The sequence below is a fragment of the Castanea sativa genome, chromosome 11 (assembly GCF_040712315.1).
Source record: "Castanea sativa cultivar Marrone di Chiusa Pesio chromosome 11, ASM4071231v1".
Taxonomy (NCBI): Eukaryota; Viridiplantae; Streptophyta; class Magnoliopsida; order Fagales; family Fagaceae; genus Castanea; species Castanea sativa.
Window position 1 is genome coordinate 25520155 of NC_134023.1, and position 10769 is coordinate 25530923.

Consider the following 10769-nt stretch of genomic DNA (forward strand, 5'->3'; position numbering starts at 1 on the left):
ATAGATCTGGCATAAAAACCCAGAATTCAGTGATTGTTTTCCAGATTTCAGCGCCATTTCCCTTAGATCTAGCGAGATTTTCACAGGATCTGGCAAAAATCTCACCGGATTCGATGAGATTTCGCCAGATCCGGTCAAAAACTCGCAGGATCTAAGGGAAATAGTGCTGGAATCTGGAAAAAAAGTCACCGGATTCTGGGTTTTTTTGCCAGATTCTGGAAAATTTTGGCCGGAATCTGGAAATTTTGGCTGAGATCTGGAATTTTTGGCCGGATTCTGGAAATATTTCGATCGGTTTAGGTTTTCCGGGTTTTAGGGGAGGAAAACTGAAACCCAACCCGCCGGAATTGGTTTTTGCTAGTGAAGACCCGCCGGAGTAGTCGGGTCGGCAAGTTTCAGGTCGAATACGGTCGAATCTTCGGGTGGGTCGGGTTGGCGGATGAATCTGGACAGCCCTAATTGTCCCTAACATAGACGCATTTGGTGCCTTCTGCCATAGGAATGTAGGAATTAAACTCCTCTTTGAATGCACCAATGTGTCTTGTGGAAGCTGAAGAAACTACCCATCCTTTCACTTTTGTCACCAAGTGTGCCTTACACACCACTGCTATAATGATCTCTTAGGTTTGCACCACATTTGCCTTATTTGATGTTGAGCCTTTGTCATTGTTCGTATTGTTGTTGAAGTTGCCTCTTGCCCTACATGTTGCTACATAATGACATACGTTGCCATAAATAAACAATTACCCATTTTCTTTTGGACTTGAGGATTTGGGCAATTTTTATGATGAAATTTTCCTTTTTCCTTGAAGTAATGTTTCTTATTATGTTGCTGAGGTCTAGAGGATCCTCCTTCTACAACATTAGCCTTGGAAGTAAATTCCTTAGCTTTATAAACTTTTTTAGTCATCCTATTTGTTTCTTCAATTTGAACATCGACGATAGTTTGTTGAATATTCAGATAGGTTCTATGGTGGCTATACCAATGTTTATACTCTTTCCAAGAGTCTAGCAATTTAAATACAAGGCCATGACCTACATACCTCTCGGGTAAAAATCACCCTTTTTAGCTAGGTCAGATACTAATTATTGAAAATCTTCAATTTGTCTAGAAACACTATTTTTCTCAACCATTTGAAAATACATAAATTTAGTTGCAGAAAACTTTTTAGCACCCTCAAATCCATAACAACCATTAAGTTCATCCCTTAAATCTTTAGCACAAGTAAAATGACAATAATCATCAAACAACTTATTAGAAAAATCACATCTAATAGCATGAAAACATAATTTATTTGTTCTTTCCCACTTTTCTTTATTTTTAAGATCATCATCGGGTTTAGGCTCATAAATAACCCAGTCAATTGCGGTAAATTCCAAGATGGGCAAAACCCTTTCTTTCAAACATTTAAAATTATTTCCATCAAAAGCCTCAAGCTTTGTAATTTCTAAAATGATCTTAATAGAGTCAACAACATGTTTCCTCATTTTGAAACACAAAACTCAACGTTGAAGATTGTTGGAAAATATAGCTATGAAAAAAAAAGTTATGATTCAACAATATAAACCCTAAAAATTAGCAATGAAAAAATCAAAGAGAAAGAGTTAGAAAGATCTCACAAACTATAGGATTATGCAAATAGCATTGTCCTTAAAGGTTAATTCATGCCACCCAAAGTAAAACTCGGTGTGAACGGCTCTCTTGGTCGAACAACCCCCTAAGATTAGTCTATTAATTTCTTCAAGTTGGACGCACACCCAAACAAGAAGTACCAAGAACAACCTTATTTTCCTTTCCTTAAAACCAAAAATTAGAAGCTAAAATTTTTGTGGAGATTAGTAGAAAAATTAGAGCAAAATAGAGGAAGAGAGGCATTTGTGAAGAGCTAAGAAAAAACTGAAGAGAAAAGAGTGGAACAAGGGTTTTATATAAGCCAAAGAGTTAGGAAAAAAGTGATCTCCAACGGGCATAAAGAAACGATCACTGTGTATTCAATAAATGCCCTAACGGGCTGCTTGGGTGCCAAATGTGCTGAACAGAAATTGGGCTAGAGAGAAAGAAAGGAAAAAAGATAAAGCCCAATAAAGATGTGAACAAAGGCAAGCCCAAACCCAAGACCAACACCTATCCCATTATTTCCAAGTTATCACTTAAGATGTGCAACGACTTATAAACATATAGCTCGATTCATCCTAACCCAGCCCAAACCCAAGACCAACTCCTATCCCATTTTTTTTTTTTCAAGTTCTCACTTAAGATGTGTGTGAGAGACCTCAGCATTGAGTTGCCTCTCAAAAAAGAGATATTTATGTGATGTGCTTTTTAGGGCACCTCTCTTTTTGGATAAGTGATGTGGAGTCGCTACTTAGTTTTTTTTATACAAAAATAAAATAAAATACAAATTTACTTGACTAAAATGCCTCATTGTTATTGATTGGATAAAAAAAAAGATACAAGTGTGATAAATTGAAGATTACATGTCTTTGGGTCCTAGTTACAAACTACCAAAAATACATGGCATTTTGTCTTAGTTATAATGTACCAAAAATAAAAATAAAGATAAAGCCTAGATCTACCCATCCAACAAAACTAAATTTGGAAGCTAGGTTACGGAATGGGAAGGTGTTACGCACCCATTCCGCCCAAACAGAGTCTGGTCTTCTAGACTCTTGTGACCAATGTACCAATTTATGCATGTCATGAATGATATGTTGAACATGTGAAATAAAAATTAAATCACACAAATTTATTATGAATGTAGTCTCTTCTTTTGAAAAGAATCAGATCTGTTTTAGTTGGAAAAAAAAATGATTTTGATTTGTCAAAATACCAGATCTGTTTTATGGTATGTAGAAAAAAGTGGTTTTAGCTTTGTAAAAAAATCAAATTTGTTTGTGATGATAAAAAATGATTTTTTGATAACAAAAAAATCAGATATGTTTTTTTTTTTTTGGTAAAAGAATGAAAAAGATTTTGTAAGAAGAGAGTTTCACTCATAATTTAAATTTATGCAACATGAATCAAATAAAACAAACACAATCATGTTTTATCTTTTTCTTTATTTCAAAAATATGTATATGTTAAAGAAAAATCAGATCTGTATCTAAGGAAGATACAAATCAGTTTTGTTCAGAAAAAATTCAGATCAACATCTAAGGAAGATACAGATCTGTTTCATTGAGAAGAAAAATTCAATCTACATCTAAGGAAGATGCAGATCTATTTTACTTATAAGAAAAAGAATTAATTACATGCAGATCTTTAAAAGTAAGAAACAAATTATAACAACATTGAAAGTTTCAAGAACATAACATCATAAACTAAATTAAGAAGGCAGAATATGAATACTTGAAACAATTAGACTTGCATGATAAGAGAAACATAAAAACAAAAAGGGTTAGAAAGTAACCTCTTGCATGAGCAATCTTCTCCTTGAGAGAATGTTTTAGGGTTCAAAGAAATTCATGTAATTATCTTTGAAACCTAAAAACCCTAGCTTCAACTTAAAATCAGAGAGGGAATCTGAAAATATGAGCAATTTGAGAGCCTAAAACATATGCCTCTTAGAGTGTTAAAAAGAGGTGCTGAATTATGAGACCCAGCCTCTATTTATAGAGACTAGAGTGCTTAAAAAATAAGCAATGACGCTTAAAATGCGAATTAGGACGTATCCATCTGCAAAAAGGTTAAAAATGGTATGCCCTATCGTCACCCGAAGGCCGTTGGGCCAAATCCCAAAAGATGCCCATTCAACACTTTTAAAGTGCCGTTCAGCTCTCTAAAAGTGCCGAATTGGCTCTTGGACACCAAATGTTCTTTCGTGTTCGAGTGTCATTTGGACTCCTCTTCTAGGGTTTTTTGACCAGTCCTTGCACCTAGACGTGTTTTCATCCTCCGTCTATGATTGTTTTTTATCTATTTTCTGGACAATTCAGGCTTTTTAAGAACAATTATCTTGTAAATAAATCTCTTAAAATAAATTTTGATAAAGTTCAGATTATCCACAATTTTATTGTTATCCAATCATCCCTTTTATTCCTATGCATGCAACCCTACTTTAAACACGAATTATCAACCAATTACATAATTATTTAATTAATTTTAATTTTTCAGCCAATCAGAATTAATTTAAATCAATTATGTGTGGTCGACTCTACCTAGACACCATGCATGCTGACCGTGCAAACTTGATCATGCGATATCTTTCGATTTGATGGATCGATTTAGAAACTGGACACACTATTGCGACCGTTAGAATCTTAAGATCATTGTTATGTTATGCAATGAATAGACTGATGCATGCAATGCAAGAACAAATTGATGCATGTGATGCAAGAAAAAATTGATACATGTAATGCAAAAATGATTTTTTGGGTACAATTGATCACTCCAGTCATCTTCCTTGATTAAATCATGGGTACAAAATTAAGTGTCTACAATGTGCATTGTAATTATCACAATAAAGAGGAGTTCTATTGGGTTGCGGATCATCCATGTCAGCCAACAGACATCAAAGTCAGATGAGCTTGATAGTAGTGTTAGCAAGGGCATGATACTTTACCTCGGTACTAGAATGAGAAACAACATCCTACTTCTTGCTAGGCTATGAGACAAGAGAAGTACATGACAAGAAGCAAAAACCTGTGATGGAGCACCGGCTAATTGGATCGCATGTCCAATCGGCATCTAAATAAGCATGAAGCTTGAGAGAAGATCAAGAGGAGTAGTGAAGACCATGATAAAGTTAAAAGTGAGGATTTGAAGAATCGTAGCATTCAAATAGAACAAGGGGCGTCCATGAACTTATTAACAATACTCATGGCATGTGAAATAGTTGGGTGGGTGACTGTGAGATAGATTAATCTGCTAATAAACTGAAGGTAATGAGTAGCATCAGATATAGGTTCATCTTCCAAATGAATGAGCTTGGCATTGAATTCCAAAGGAGTGGAGATGATCCTTTTTTTTTTTTTTTTTTTTTTTTTTTTTTTTTTTCTGTAGACTGGTTTTGGAGAGAATATCAAAAGCATATTTTGTTTGGGAAAGATAGTATCCACCAGAGGATGAAGTAACCTCAAGCCCAAGAAAATAGTTGAGAGTGTCAGATTTGATACTTGCATTTGAAGCATAACTAATGTCTTCGTGGCATAAATTGATGTCTTCATGGCATAATTTTTTGATGTCTTTGTGGCATAACTGATGTCTTCATGGCATACCTAACGTCTTTATGGCGGCTTGTCATGTGGCCTTGGGTTTGACTTTCAAGTTTTTAAATGATGTTTTAATAGCTCACAATATATAGCATGTAGTTTCATGTTGAAATATTTTGCAAAAGTTTGGTGCTACACTCTTTTAATCATTCTTGTCCTTTTATCAAGAAAAATGGATTTGCATGATCCAAATGGAAATTCCCAAATTATAACATGTTTTGTGAAATGCTTATTATCATAAGACTTGCATTTCCCCCATCCCCATTAATTATGCTACTTACTGGGCTTTAGCTCATCCCACCCTTTAACCATTTTCAGATTAATTAGCTATACCTTGGGTATGAAGCTTATTTCATCGATGATAATTAGAGTGCTATGTTAAATTTGGAGACTTTTGCTATAAATGGTTGGTGAATGGTTGGTGACTTGATCTTGCTATGTTCAACGAGGCCTTAATTAATTCTATTGGAGGAAATTGATTTTAAGATTCCTTATTCTTGATAAGATTGTGACTCTGTGTAATCCAATTGGAGTTTTGTAATATATTCATGTATTATGTGGAGGCAAATGATTTTTTAGTTATCGTTTGTAACTGTGTTATAGAGCTCTGACTTTTAATGTAGAGATTTTAGTATGGTTATATATTCTTATCTTGTGGAACAGAAAAGAAAAGAAAAACTCCTCTAGCCTCTCTCCTGATGGTTCTTTCCTCATGCTTTGAAATTTTTTGGGTTCGGGGCGTGACATTTGGCCCGTGAACTATCATTTCGAAGGGAAAAATATTCCCTATAAGATGGTCCAAAATTCAACACAATCCAACGGTCAGATAAAAAAGCCAACTTTTTGCCATACCCGGTTAAGGTTTTGGCCTCAATTGCTATAGAATGAATTTTTCAAACAATGTGACCTTTTGATTCACCATCCAATCATATTGTGTTTATTTTTACCCATTTTGGCTTTGCAATTCATGATTTTGCATTTTTCAATTTTTTGGATTTTTTTAGTCTTTGTTTTGGACTCGTGAACTGGGCCAAACAGAATACGGTATCGACAATCATGATTTGTTTGTTGAGTATTTAAAGGAAATTATAAGCTAATCTTAGAAGGGGTTTTTATAGAGAGGGGTGTGGTTCTTGTGCCACCTATTGTAGATATAGGGTTTATGTATCCAAAACTTTCTCAAATCTTCTACTAGCAAGGGTGTTAGAGATATAAAACTTCAAAGGTGGTCTTGGAGCATAGGTTGAACGTCTTTGTGATTTAAAGTTTCAGATATCAAGTGTATTGAAGAGCAAAGTGTGAACTGGAAGTTCATGTTAGAGTGGATCCATATCAAAGAAGACTGAGGGTTTCAAAGTTAGGTTTGATAATCGTAGTTAGGGTTGATAGTGGATTGTTCTTCATGGGATTGGCTCCCCTAGGATTTTTACCTTGAAACAGGTATATTCCATTGGTTTTCTTAGGTTATCATATCTTGTGTTATTTAGATTTTTTGTTGTATGATATGTTTGGTTTATGTTTAACCTAAGGTTTGCATAATTGACTTAATAAATAAAAAATGCTGATGTGTAAAATTGTGGAGTTAACAAATCTGATGTGGCATAATATAGAGAGGTCGACCAAAAGTCAAAAGTTTCAGTTTTATAGTATATATAGATTAATAACTTGGCCATAAAATTAGGTTAAAAATCGTTTGTTCAAGGGTCTAAAACCAACAATAGCAAAATAACCGATAGCAAGTACTTGCAAATTTGCGATATCAACAATAAACATATTTTTGTTCTTTTGAATTTTCTCACATAAAAAGGGTGGGCAATAGGTCTGCCCATCTTTCAGCTCAACATGCTAAGTCTGCTTTTGATTTTGAGGCATGGGTGAGGAAACCCCCAGCAATTAATTTCCTATTAATGTTATGTAGAAATATTCCCCATAAAAAAAAAAAAAACAATGAACATATTGTTTTATTGTGTACTATTGGCCAATATGGTCCTCCAGTTTCATATTTTAAAGTGTAAACATGGAGCATCTGAAAAATGTGTTTAAAGATTGTAAGGTGCATTCCTAATAGAAAGAACAAAACACAAAATGTGTTTTCAAATATGTTGCATTGTAAATAAATAATGCCAGAAGAGAAATCATTAAAACATATAAATGATAGCAACAAAACTCTCTTATTCAACTTGACAATCTCAATACCAAATCAATCAATCAATCAATATATATATATATATATATATAATCCGAGACCTCATGTGAGAGATCATAAGGTTTTACCAAATGACGAATTCTTCATTTAGGCTTCTATCTCAACAAAAATTACATTTATTTCCACTTAATTATATATAATATTAGTTCATTGAATGTGTTCCGGATTAAATGCACATACTAATGATTAACAAGTGTGCACTAGTATTTTTATACACACACACACACACACACACACACACACAGAGGGAGATTAAATTTTGTAAGGACGTGGTATAAAATTTATGTAATACCCTTTCAATATTGTGTGGGCCTTTTTTGCAAGTGTCAGGCTGGGCCGCTCGCTGCTACACTAGGCCCAAGATTTTCTGCTGGGTTAAGGAGTTGGGACCGGTCCAAGAACAAACCTTTCTGGTCCAGCTTGTGCACAAACAATGCCCTTTGGTGATCAGATCTTTACTGCAGGCAGAACTATCACGTTAGCTACAGTAGGCAGATATGATAAAGAAGAAAAGAAAAATAATAGAGATTTAAGCAATATAGTCAGTGGGCCTCAATGAAGGGTGGCCGTTTTACACTATAGTATCAGAATAATGAATGATAGATGGAGAGTTAGGAGTGTATTAAAGAAACAAATGTAGCCTACCGCGATGGGCCATTTTACAGAGCTTGCATCAGGAAAGGGAACCACTCCTTCAACGCGGCTAATTTCTCTAAGGGGAAATTAGCTGCTTTGAAGGAACGGGCCTAAGTGACTTGGGTTGAATGAAATTTCTTCTTCTTTTTTTTCTTTTTTTTTTTTGTTTGGTTAACCGAGAGCATGAACTAGAAGGGGAGAGGGGGATTAACCTATTCGGTGCATGCCAATCACTCCATTCACTTTGTTTCTTTCTTGCCTCTGTTTCTTTTAATCCTTTCCTTTTCTTTCATTTTCTTTTTTACTCTCTTTCTTTTTGTCCTTTCTCTCCTTTCTCCTCTGCGTTTTCTTATTCCCCTATTTTCTATGATTCTTGCCACTATTTTACAGAGGTTCCCCCCATGTTCCGTCCTCTCAGCCGTGCACTATAGGGCTTCTTATATAGGGCCAGCCGTGCTTGGCTTTTTACCATTTTAGCTTCTAACCGTTTTTGTCTGGCATGGGCTCCTTTGCCGACCATCACTGACTGGTCAGTCACCCAGCCAGTGCCACCCTGCTTCAGTCAGAGAAGGCTTTTTTGTTTTGCTCACTCCTTACGGTATTCCTACCTGCCATGGAGTGAATACTCCCCTTCCCTTTACCCCTCACGGCATGCACCTGGTGGTTCCCACTCAACCTTGCCTCTTTTGGTTCACATGCCTTCCTAGCAAGACATTGCTTCCAAAAGGCTTGAGCAGGAAACACAAAAATGAGTTTTTTCCCCCTCCCCACCGCCAGACCATACCCCCTTACCTTTGACCCATGACCTCACCATTTCCCGTATTGGCTAGGTACAGGCTGATGGTGCCTGGGCCTTTCGCGTGCTTTACCTCCGTGCTTGTTCAAATCCTACCTGCTGCTCATCTGTCTGCCGCAGTCTGAACGTCAAACTGCCCAGCCTGCTGCTCATTTTTGGCTTCTTTTGGCGTGGGCTATTTCGCTTGACCTTTCATTTGTGGCTTGCATCTTCTGAGGACTGGGCCATGCTTGTTCGTGGGCTGTTCCAAGCCTTTATTCCTAGCCCTTGTTACTTGCTTCCTGCCACACAATTCTGTCATGCCTACCATGAGGCCTACTTGACCCCAAGCCTGCTGGGCCACTTTGGACAATTTCTGTTCATTCTTTCTCCGAATGCCCAATGATCTCACTAGGCCCTTTTGCTACTTGCAGGCTCCTATTGTCCCACCTATTGGCCCACTTACCCTCTCGGGCGTCCTCGGCCCTTTTTCAATTCTATGTCTCCCATGGACTTTTACTAACTTCTTGGGCTTCCTCGGCCCAAGTATTTCTCACTTTTCCCTTGGGGCTCATGGGTTTTCCACAGTCCCTTACTTTCTTTGCTTGCACTACTTTGGGCCTACCGTAGCAGCTATGGCCTATTCTCACTTTTCCACATTCATACAGCCCATGGGTTTGTGGTTACTTTCTTCTGGGCCTTTTTAGGCCCACTTACTTCCTCAGGATCCATTTATTTGCTTGTTAGACCTACTATTCATTGTTCCTTCCACTCGTTTAATGGCACTTCCACAATACTTTCTTTAGCCCATGACTTTGGGCCTTCCTCTCTTTTGGGCTTGCAAAGAATGAGCGTCTACAAATATCAACGTGCCACATTATTTTATTACATATTTAAGAATAAGCATAACCACACCCAATCAATTCTAATACCCATATATAAATCCAATCAAATTAGGAGTTTATTGAGATGTTATTAGATATGGTAAGATGTATTGGATTTTAAGTAAAATACTGATATGGTAATCTCTTATTGAATGGTGTAAACATGGGTTTTACACCCACCCTTACCAAATTTGGACTCACACACACACACACATACACACATATATAGTTTATTGATTATATTTTTATATAAGAAAGCAAAAACATATCATGGGAGACAATGAGGTTCTATCATGTGACTTTGCTACATTAATTTTTTAGTTAGCCTTCCATCTCACATTGTTTTGCTCTCTTCTCCAAAAAAGCTTTATATATATATATATATATATATATATATATATATATATATATATATATAAAAACTTAAAAAAAAATTGATCTTTTCTTTCAAATTGTCTTTGAAAATGGATTTGTTCAACATACTTCACAATATGATCCCAAGTTAAGAAGTAAAATTTTTTTAATAAGAATATTTTAATATTTCAAAATAAGCATGAACAATAAAAATATGCATATTTCATGGAAATATACATAAATATAATATCATAAAAATTATATGATATTTCCAAAAGCAAACTAAATATTAATATGATATCATAAATAACTTATGCTAACTCTAATATATTAAAGAAACAAAAACTATGATTAAGAGAACAAATAACTTACTACACCGCATAATAAACATCAATATATAGAATAGAGTAAAAGGCTTTTATCATTATTTAAACTAAAATATTCCTACGTTGTTCTTTTTTGTTTTATTGTTCAAAATATACATGAATAATAAAATGTGCATATTTCATGGAAATATACATAAATATCATATTAAAAAAATATTAGAATGATATTTCATTAAACCTACCACTATAACAAATAACTTATTACAGGGTATAATAAACACCAATATATGGAGTAGATTAAAATTATTTTGTCATTGTTTAAACTACAGTATTCCTACGTTGTTCTTTTATACTTTAATGGCTCTTTACTTTAAGTG